The sequence below is a fragment of the Falco cherrug genome, chromosome 10 (assembly GCF_023634085.1).
Source record: "Falco cherrug isolate bFalChe1 chromosome 10, bFalChe1.pri, whole genome shotgun sequence".
Classification (NCBI taxonomy): domain Eukaryota; kingdom Metazoa; phylum Chordata; class Aves; order Falconiformes; family Falconidae; genus Falco; species Falco cherrug.
Window position 1 is genome coordinate 11,442,385 of NC_073706.1, and position 10,093 is coordinate 11,452,477.

Genomic DNA, 10,093 nt, shown 5'->3' on the forward strand with positions numbered 1-10,093 from the left:
GAAAGGAAGCATGAAACCACACAAGTTATTCATCTCCACAAAATGGTTTTATCAGGGGCCCAGAACACGATTCCTTAGCCTGAGGAGGTCTGATCTTCTTTGTGAGATGTAAGTACATGACATTATGTGCAGAATGGGTGCTGCTTAAGAACCCTGATAGATACAGAGCAGGCATGTGGGAATGATCAGCATAAAATATTTCCTTTTAATGATGTGCACACTTCTGCTCCTTTGAGGGAGAACAGTCTGTGCACTGAATACTGCAGCACATCCTTCTAGTGATACGGAGGTCCTGATCTGCTGGTGAGGGCTCAGGCTTGGGACCCTGTTTGTATCAGTGACTCAGCCAAAGGTTTGCCCCTCCATTGCTCACCATCACTCAGCCTCCCTGTGCCAGGGTTTTCCCACCTGTAAAACAGAAACAAAGTTCATGTCCATGGATTTCACCATCTGGGCAATGAATCGAGATGGAAAACCTGTCTCTCAGCTCCCTGGGGTCTGCTCCTCTCTGCAGTCAACAGCAGCACAGAGTTTATTTTAATTCCATGCGATTGTCCCAGCTTTTTCCCTCCCTCACACCATAGCACCGGCATGAGCCTGAACTCCCGAACCCAGGAACCATGTTTGAAGGAGCCCAGAACCAAATTCTGCAGGAAGGCAGCCTTTCGTGCCAGGGGCCTGGGTGTAGAGCAGCAGAGGGGCCCTGCTGTGTGGCAAAGGATCCGTGAGGCTCAGCCACGGCTGTCCGAGGTGGTGGCACCACAGCCGGTCACTGCTGCTCCCCTGCAAGCTGCTGTCACAGCCCAGCAGCTATCACAGAAATCACAGCTCGCAGCCACTGCCAGTTCCCAATTCACAGCCATAAATTAAATCACCAGCGTAAGGTAATACAGCAGGCTGGGAGCTGCTGGGCCGAGGACCTGGCAGACACTGGTGCCTCTCTCCCCTGCCACTGTGAAAACAGAGGCTCAGACCTCCGCCGCCCTGGGAAGGTTTGGCACAGTTTGTCTGCCAGAGTCCCGCACAGCTTGCTGGGGGTCACGCAGGAAATGTGTGTCGGCACCGATCGCCCTTGGATTTGCGTCTCCAGAGGCCCGGGCAAACACCCCGCCACGAGACAAACCTTCTCCTCCGAGAGGAGCTGGCTGCAGGCGTCAGCCCCCAGCCTTCGGCCACCAGCGCTGCTGCCTGCCAGGCGCGTGGCTGTCGGGCTCCTCGCGAGCCGCTGGCACGTGTGCTGTGAGGAGCGTGATGCTGCAGTTGCCTTTCTAAAGCCCTGTTGAAAAATCCGTCCCGAGGAACAGAAAGAGAGGTATTAGTTTAAACAAGCACTCCTTGACGTGCACATGAAATAAGCCCTGGAAAGGGAGCAGAGCTGGAGCTGTTCTTACTTGCTACCTCCTGTGCAGGCTTTAATTGCGCATTATTCATTAATCCTTTGCTCTTCAGAGCAAACAGATCCATTTCAAGACACTCGTGTTACATAAACAACCAGAAACCCTTCTGGATGAGTGTGTGTGTACACATCCACCCGAGGGAGCATCACAGACATGTTGGAGATCCTCATTTCCCTGTGCAATTGCTGCGCTAGAACTGACAGAAATTAGTATTCCTTGTGTGGCTTTGTTGGGCTGCTTTTGAAATCGGTTTTACAAAATCCACACGGGAACCCAAGGATAATTGCCTAGCTCTTGGTTAATTTAGGAATAACAGAGACACTGTCAGGAGTGACACTTGGAGGGAGGCAGATATCTGCAGGATGGCTTTGAGCTACAGGAGGCATCGCACCGAGGTGCAGTGTGTAACGCAGTCCCCAGCAGGAGGGATATTCCTCCTCTCCCCCACCAGCAGTTTGTGTCTGCTGCCACCCCCATGTGCTTGCTCTGCCGTCGGACCACATGCGCGTTTAGCTGTGCTGTTCTGGGGCCACAACTATTACCATTGACCACAGGGATAAAGCTTCACAGTCGCTCTGTAGACAGCATCATCCTGGCACTGGGACCATGAAACCAGAAAGAAACTAATGATGGAGCTGCAGGAGAGGGTGAATTCTCCTCAGCCAGGGCTTTGATCTCTGTCACACAGCTGCCATCTTGCTCAAAAAAAAAAAAAAAAAAAAAAAAAAAAAAAAAAAAAAAAGAGAGAGAGAAAAATAATCTGGAAACAGAATTGAGGGAGAGAAAGGTGAGGAAGCAAATGCAGGGAGCGCAGAAACAGGTTCTTGTGTCTCTGTTGTGCTTGGACTGCATGTTCAGGAGAATCAAACACAAACACAGTCTGTCATTCTTTGATTCGGTAGGAATGAATCCTGGTCCTGCAGGGAGGAGGACGGGGTAACTGGCAATCAGTGCAGCAGGGAGCCATTCTGGGCTGGATCTGGAGCCAGACTAACTATGATACAACGCTGCCAAAAGCAGCTCAGCATTCTTCACCTCCCTTGAGCTTCACCAGGGACCAACCTGGCCAAGCTGCGCTCAGCCTGGAAAATCCAAGCTGTGGTAGGACCTAAGCTCAGAAAACCAAACAGCCTTGCGGGCACTTGCCAACCTGACATGTCTGAGTTCGTGAACTGCAGATGGTGCTGGCCCACATGTTTCATTTTCCCTCGACATCCCCAAGCAAAGCGAGTCAAGCATGCCTCACCACAGTGCCTGGGAGACCACGGGCAGGAAGGGATCAGATTTTCCAGTTTTGCCTCAAGCGTGTCACCACATCAGCAGACAACTCCTTTGCCTAATGCCAGTGTATTGTGTGTCACCTCATATTTCACACGATACAACACAGTCCAGTGATGCGAGTCCCTTCTCCTGCCGGCTGACTGGTATTTACGGAGATAGCAATTACCAGGAAACCAGGATTTAGGGCACGCAAGGGTTGGTGGTGGCGCAGAGCCCTTGCTACTGGTGGGTGGGATTCCTTTACCTCTCCCTGAACTCCTGCCAGGCCACTCAGCACATCTCCAGCCACAAGAAGTTTGCAGCTGTTTTGGTTTGAAGCACCAGAGGAGAGGGAGAAGTGGGGGAGGCTCTATCAGCTCTTCCCAGGGAATGCGGTTCAGTTCCTCACACCTCATCTTTGGTCAGGAAACTGAGATGGGGATAGGCAAAGCTGCTGAGCCTACTTAGACAGAATACCTCAAGAAAACATGTGGAGTCAAATTATGTCCCATTAACTTCTCCCAGCCCACCATCTTCCACAGCTGTGCTGCAGGGAAAGCAGGCCAGCTTTTGGACCGTTATCTTGGGCCCCTGGTACAAAACACCTCCTGGTCTCTCCTGTGCTCTCGTTCACAACAGCGGGGAAAGCCATGGCTGTTAGCTGGGACACTGAAGCACCAAGAATAACGCAGATTCAGGCACCCTAAATCCCACTGTGGTCCTTGTGTTCAGCGTTTCCTGCTGACTGAGTGCTTCTGATGGCCTCTTCTATGGATTTTAAGAGGGACACAGCAGACAGAAGCCAGGGTGGACATTCCCATGCATGGTGGCAATGGGGTGGCTGTGTCAGGGTAACCAGCCGGACTGGACTGGCACAGGCTGGATCCAGCCCTCCTCAGGTACAACAATTCGGACGTGGGTCTCTTTTTCCGTCAGCTCAGCTCAGCTCCAAGAATTCCAAACCCTCTGTGGTCAATAGCAGATGTACTCCAAGCACGGTAAGATGTGACCACCGTGACCACCACTGCAAAGCACAGCCAAAGGGCACGGGATTGCCTTTCCCAGCAGCAACAAGGGATGCAACAAGGACAGCAGAGCACAGAGATAGGGCCAAACACCCCAGAGACTCGAGAGCCTCCCAGATCAGTCTATACATGACAGCACAGAGGTGGGAGATCAAATTAACCCTCTGCCCACTCTGAGCACTGCTGCCGTCATTCACAGTGCGCCGGATGATCCTCTCCTGGCAATGGGGGTGAGTAGGTAGTTTCAGGCACTGATGATTGAAGGTGATACTCACTACTGCTGCAGACCAGGTGGAGCCCACAGGCAACAGCTGAAGGGTCCTGGCCTAAAGTCAGCCACTGGGACATCAGTGGGAGGTAAACTAGTGGAGTCTGGCCTGCGTGAGTCATCCAAGGCTGGACATCCATGTCTTCAGAGGGAGCAAACAGGGACAGCTTGGAGAAAAACTGGTTGTCTGTTGGCAGCTAAACACCACGCAGCCATTTGCTTGCTCCCTCCCAGTGGGATGGGGGAAAGAGTCACAGAAAAGATAAAACATGTGGATTGAGGTAAAGACAGTTTACTAAGAAAAGGAAGGGAAAACAATAATAACAATAAAAGCATATACAAGTGATGCACAATGCAATTGCTCACCAAACACTGATCAACACCCAGGCAGTCCCCCAGCAGCAGCCACCACTCCCTGGCCAACTCCCCTCAGGTTTTTGTTCAGCAGGATGCCGTACGGCATGGAGTAGCCCTTTGGCCAGTTTGGGTCAGCTGTCCTGGCTGTGTCCCCTCCCAGCTTCTTGTGCTCCCCAGCCTCCTCACTGGCAGGGCAGCATGAGAAGCTGAAAAGTCATTGACTCAGCAACAACTCAAACATTAGTGTGTTATCAACATTATTCTCACCCTAAATCCAAAACACAGCATTATACCAGCTCCTAGGGAGAAAATTAACTTTATCCCAGCCCCAAATGGAACACTGTCAAATCAGCATCACTGTCCCTTGCCTCAGTTTCTTCAAACTGGGGACAGTAAGATGTGTTCCCGTGAGGCCTCATTCTCTGCAGTGGAAGTTCCCAGGTGGTAGTAAAAGTGGTATTGGAGACACTGTAATTCTTTTATCTGAGCAACAGGAAAAAAAGAGAATGAAACAAGAGCTCCTTTCTTGGAGCTGCTGTTCTGCTGTTCTTTGCAACCCCTTTGTTTTGATTTCACATGTGTGGTTTGCTCTTTTTTTCTTTTTCTTTTCTTTTTTTTTTTTCCCTACTGTGATGCTATTTAAGGCAGAAAGGGGATTTCATCATCTCCCCATGGCCATTCTCAGCTGCAGCTCTGACTGCCACCCCCTGCACCCCCCCCGCCTTGCTCCACTTGGTCTAATAAACTCTTTTTTTTGCTTGGTCTAGTTTCCTTCCTTGCACTCTTACATCATCTTTGTACTTATCTCAGATTCTAGCATTTCCCATTTCTAAGCACCTCTGAGAATAGCAATAAACACCATGTACAGCAGTATCTTGGCATAATAACGTCAGCTGCGGGCAGCAGTCCTAAGTGACAGAAAACCAGTGTGGAAATCTAAGATTTCTTCTTCAGAGGGTACCCACTTGCTAGCCACTTGGCACCAGCAGATTAAGAAAATCAGTATTTACAGTTCCTGATTCTATAGGAAGATCTAGGCCAAAAAAGTGAAGATTTGTTAAGTAGGAACTTGCTCTTACGTGCCCTCTGCTGCTCCCAAATGCAATTGAAATTAGCAGGGTCATTCCTTCCTTCCCTCTTTGTCTCAGGATGATTTATGGCTAAATGTTATTCATTATAAAGCAGAGTCAGACTGCTTCTGTGCAAGATAATACTCATTATGCAGACTTTCTGACTAGATTTTTTTTTCACTATTTCATTGATTATTTTTACATTGTAATGTGCAAAAACCTATTCATGTCTTTATTAGCCTGACTTGTTTCCTACATTTATGAAAAAGATCTTTCTTTGATAACAGTTGTTATTGCTGGAATGAATGTCAGACTGTGATCTACTGTAATACATCTTTCTGAATTGCCTTCTCTAATTTTATTAGTTGGAAAAAAGCACCGCCTAATTTAAAGAGATAAAACCTTCTGGAAGAGGAACATTGCCACTAATTAGGATAACAAGAACATAGGTATGAGTTGCTGGGGATATGGGAGTCTAAGCTTCTTTTTCTAACACAAGCACAGGCATCTTTTTCTGGAACAGTCTTCCTTCTCTTTCTGAAATTCTGCTGCTTTTGGGGAAACTATTGACATTAATCTCCTTATCTGTAATTCCCTTGGGAAAAATGCTGACCAGGACTCAGGAGCTCCAGATTCAGGTCCTGGGTTTGCTATAAATACCCCGTGTGACCTTGAGCAAGACACACTATTGTTCTGTGACTTGGTTTTTCCATCTGTAAAATGGCAGTAATGATGAATGCTGTGTTTTATTGCCAGCTCTTACATTATGCATTATCTGCAGGGCAAGTGCTCATCGAATCTCTTCATGGCTTGCTTCCTCATCTCTAAAAGAGGAATAATAACTCTTCCCTTGTCTACTTATTTTGATTACAATCTTTTCATGTATGGATGTACTTGATGCACTGTGGGACTCTGCCACGGTATGCAAACAACACACTTCCCTCTTCTCTTACTCCAGACATGGTGCTGTTCAACCCTCAAATGTGGGTTTGCAGAGTGTCTTCAAGCTGAGTCCTCTCAGCACCCCGGCACATCAGCTGCAGTGGCTTGACCTCTCAAGGAAAGCTGCTATATTAGTAACCACACTGATTGACTTCACTAAAGCACATGATAAACACTCACAGAGCAAACTGTGCTTGCTAAATTGCAGGGTAACATCATTGCCATAGTCAACAGCAAACAGCTAGGGGACAGAAACATTCTGAATTCACCCTGCTACTTCTGTGGATGAACATCTAATCACTGCTGTGTACATCCAGCCCCACAATTTTGCTCAGCTAAAACATACATCTATGACAGGTAGGTATCCCACCTTGATCTGAAATCTTTGGATATGTATCTTACAATAAAGAGACCAGTAACAGTTTTTTACATTTGGTAGATCAGTTTAAATACAGAATATCTTCACATGACTACTGCAGAGGTAATTAGGATAAGAAGAGATATAAATGCCTACAATGAGCAATCTTTTCTCTTTGCTGCAGAGGTGACCTAACACCATGGTGACACAGAAGATTTAATACCGTGCCCAGCTGAGGAAAGGAATTTTGCACAATATTAGATGACAAAGTTGTTCCATTGTTGAAGTACCACAGGCATTATTAGCCTGTCACAAGACTAGGGTACAAGCTCATAGGCTGTAACTCTCACATCTGCCTTTGAACAAGGTTGCCTGTCTAATTATGTATTTGAAGTTTGTCTGCCTGAAAACACCAAACTTTTGCAGCTGAATTTTGATTAAAAAATTCCTCCCAGCCCTCCAAGCAGACACAGCAGTCTTCGCTGCCTACCCAGCTTGAAATAAGACTTGATTTCATCTGGACTGATTGCATTTCAGTGGCAGGGGAGGAGTACAGACACATTTGCAGGATCCATTCTACCATTTTTCAGGGTGCAGAAGAGCAGCTGAACTCAAGGCAATGTTTGAACATAGAGCAACAGAAGACAGAGCCCACTAAGAGATGTGAATTTCTTTCTTTGTGTAATTTGAACATCCATTACTTAGGGTCCCTGCGTGACCACCTTAGTATTTTTTTTTCAGATGTTCTCCCCTAAATCACTAGATTCTACAGTCTCTGTTAAAATCCTGGTAAAGTTAGATCAATATGAAAAGATAGTTTGTTCAACTGCAGTTTTTCAAGAAGAATACATAATGCCAACAGTTTGAACCTAGAGAAAATAACAGTTCTCCTCTGTTTATATTTCCAGTGGGTGCATTCAGATTATAGCTCATCGAAATAAAGAATTTATGGGCAACTATGTTTGATTTTCCTTTAAGAAAGTTGGAACACCAAGAGCTGGTTAAGAAACCGAGGGACTGAATTTTAAAAATAGCATCGGCCATTGGTACTCGCATCTCGCTGCCTTGCAGCACCACCTACAGAGATGCTGTCAGAATCACACTCATAGCCAAAGCTCGGGAAACTCCCTGTTCACTCTAGACAAATCCTGGTTCAGTGATTAACACACCCGGGAGACTGCGAGTTTGACAGCCCTGAAGCCTGAAAATCTGCTGCTACAGGATAAAGGCAGGAATATGGTCAGTTTTTTCCAAAAGCCCCTCAATTCCCGTGCAGAAAATGCACCTCTAGCCATGACAGAGCTAATGCAGCTACTTTGCTGATTTTTTTCTTTAGAAACTTTCCCGCAGAAGAACTTTTCTGGCAGCCAAGTGTCCCAGCTGCAAAAGGATGGTGGGATTTTTCAGGGCAAAATGCACTTAATGGTCCATTAATCCTATCTTTGGCACAAGTTGATTGTTCAGGCTTCAAAAGACTGCAGTATTTCACCTCCTCCGTGTATCGACTCAATTACACAAGACAAAATGTCGTGGAGATTGACCTTCATCTGATCACTGAAGCGTAAGGTCTGTTTGCCCTTGACTTAGCCTCAGTAGCTAAACAGTGGTGATACAGGGGCTGCAAGCCCAGTTTAATTGAAACATGGCTCTGATTATCTTCCCATTAAAAACAAATAATACTGCTTAGCTATTTGCCTCAAAATAGAATGTTCTTCTGAAACAGGGAATATTGTTGTCTTTCTCCAGAAGCCTGATCCAAATGCTGTGGTAGTAACTGGGAAGTTCCCACGGTTTTGGATCAGGCCCTGGCTGTGGGAGGCAGTGGGTGCAGGAATGTGCGAGTGCTGGCAGTATTGCTATCTCATTGCTCGTTAAGAACACCAGAAAAGAACAGGCATTTAAAAAGCAGATAAAAGGGCAAAGGAAGATACAGGCTCCAAACCTACGGCAGACAGCTTTAGCATCAAGAAACAACAGCCCAAAATATTAACAGTATATGTTTAGAAATATATTCAGGGATCTTTGCTGTCTTTGGAGGGGAAAATATGATCCTTTTTATGAACGGGACAAGTGCTACTCTATTTTTTGAACAAAAAACAAGTGTTTGTTTGCCCTTGCTATGCCTGTAGGAAAGATATACCAGGACTTCATTCCTCTGATGCTTAAATATTTTCTTCCAATTTCCAGCCTACGTTTAGTCATTACCAGACAGAGCAGATCTACTTTTCTCTGTTTAGAAAACTAGTTACCTTACAAAGTCATCACGTTAGTCTACCACAATCCACCTTCAGTAAATGCACATTGTATTTTGGCCCATTTCTATCTGCCGTCATGTCTGGTATTATTCTTTCCTGCTACCTTTATCCAAAAGTCATGTATTTGATTTGGATCAGACTTCAAACATTTTTCCTCTTCTTAAATGCTAGAACAATTTTTCCTGATCTCAAATTGTGTTGTGTTGCTCCTGCTGTTACACAGCCAGATATAATCTTGGTCGGCCAGTGCTGTTAGGTGTCTGGGTCAGGAATTAGAATATTTCAGTTGAAAGGGACCTATAATGATCATCTAGTCCAAATTAAGCTTGCATTATGATCTTTATGATTTTTTCCACTTGGATGAGATACTTTGTATCTCCGTGCATTCATTTCCTCTATGGACATTTCCACCATATATTACACATTCATTTGTGTCCTGCCTCTCTCCCTTTCATCACCCCTCCCTCTTCTCTCCTTCGTCTCCTGGTATGCATGCCTGAAGAACATTTTGCTATTTGTTTTAATTTCCTTTGCAAGGTCTAACTCGGCTTTGCTTCTGGCACATTTCCCTTTATGCCTACACTTCCTAACTTCTAGGATGTAGTTTTCTTTGATTAATCCTTTTTTCCATTCCTTTCGCTCCCTTTGCTTATTCCTAATAGCCACTTTGAAGTGGTTATACACCAAGTTAGGTCTGGATGCCTTCCTTGCAGAGTTTTATCCCTCTGTGTACAAGTCCCAAATACTTTTTATAGCCTCTGCTTAAATTCCAAGCCTGCCCAACATTCAAACCTTTTTAAGCTGTCAAAAATCAGGAAGCAAAAGATGTTAACTCCTGATATGCACCAACTTCCAGCACATTAAACTTCCCATCGGGTTCATGTTTGCCATCCCACTGTGAAAAATATTCCAGCCGGTTTTCCCTGTGCACAGAGCCAGAGCTAAAGGATCACAGGGAGACCACCGATGGCAGGAGAAATTCCTCTTGACCTACAGCCACGGCAGCACTGCCAAGAGAAGGCTGGAAGGTCATTAGCTGAAACTCTTCTCATAGTATAAAAAATTGTTACAGTAGATTAAAAATTAGCATGAAGAAATGGAGTATGTATGTATATTTTTAAAGTCTCTGTCAGGCAGCCAAAATGAAAACAGATTTCACCA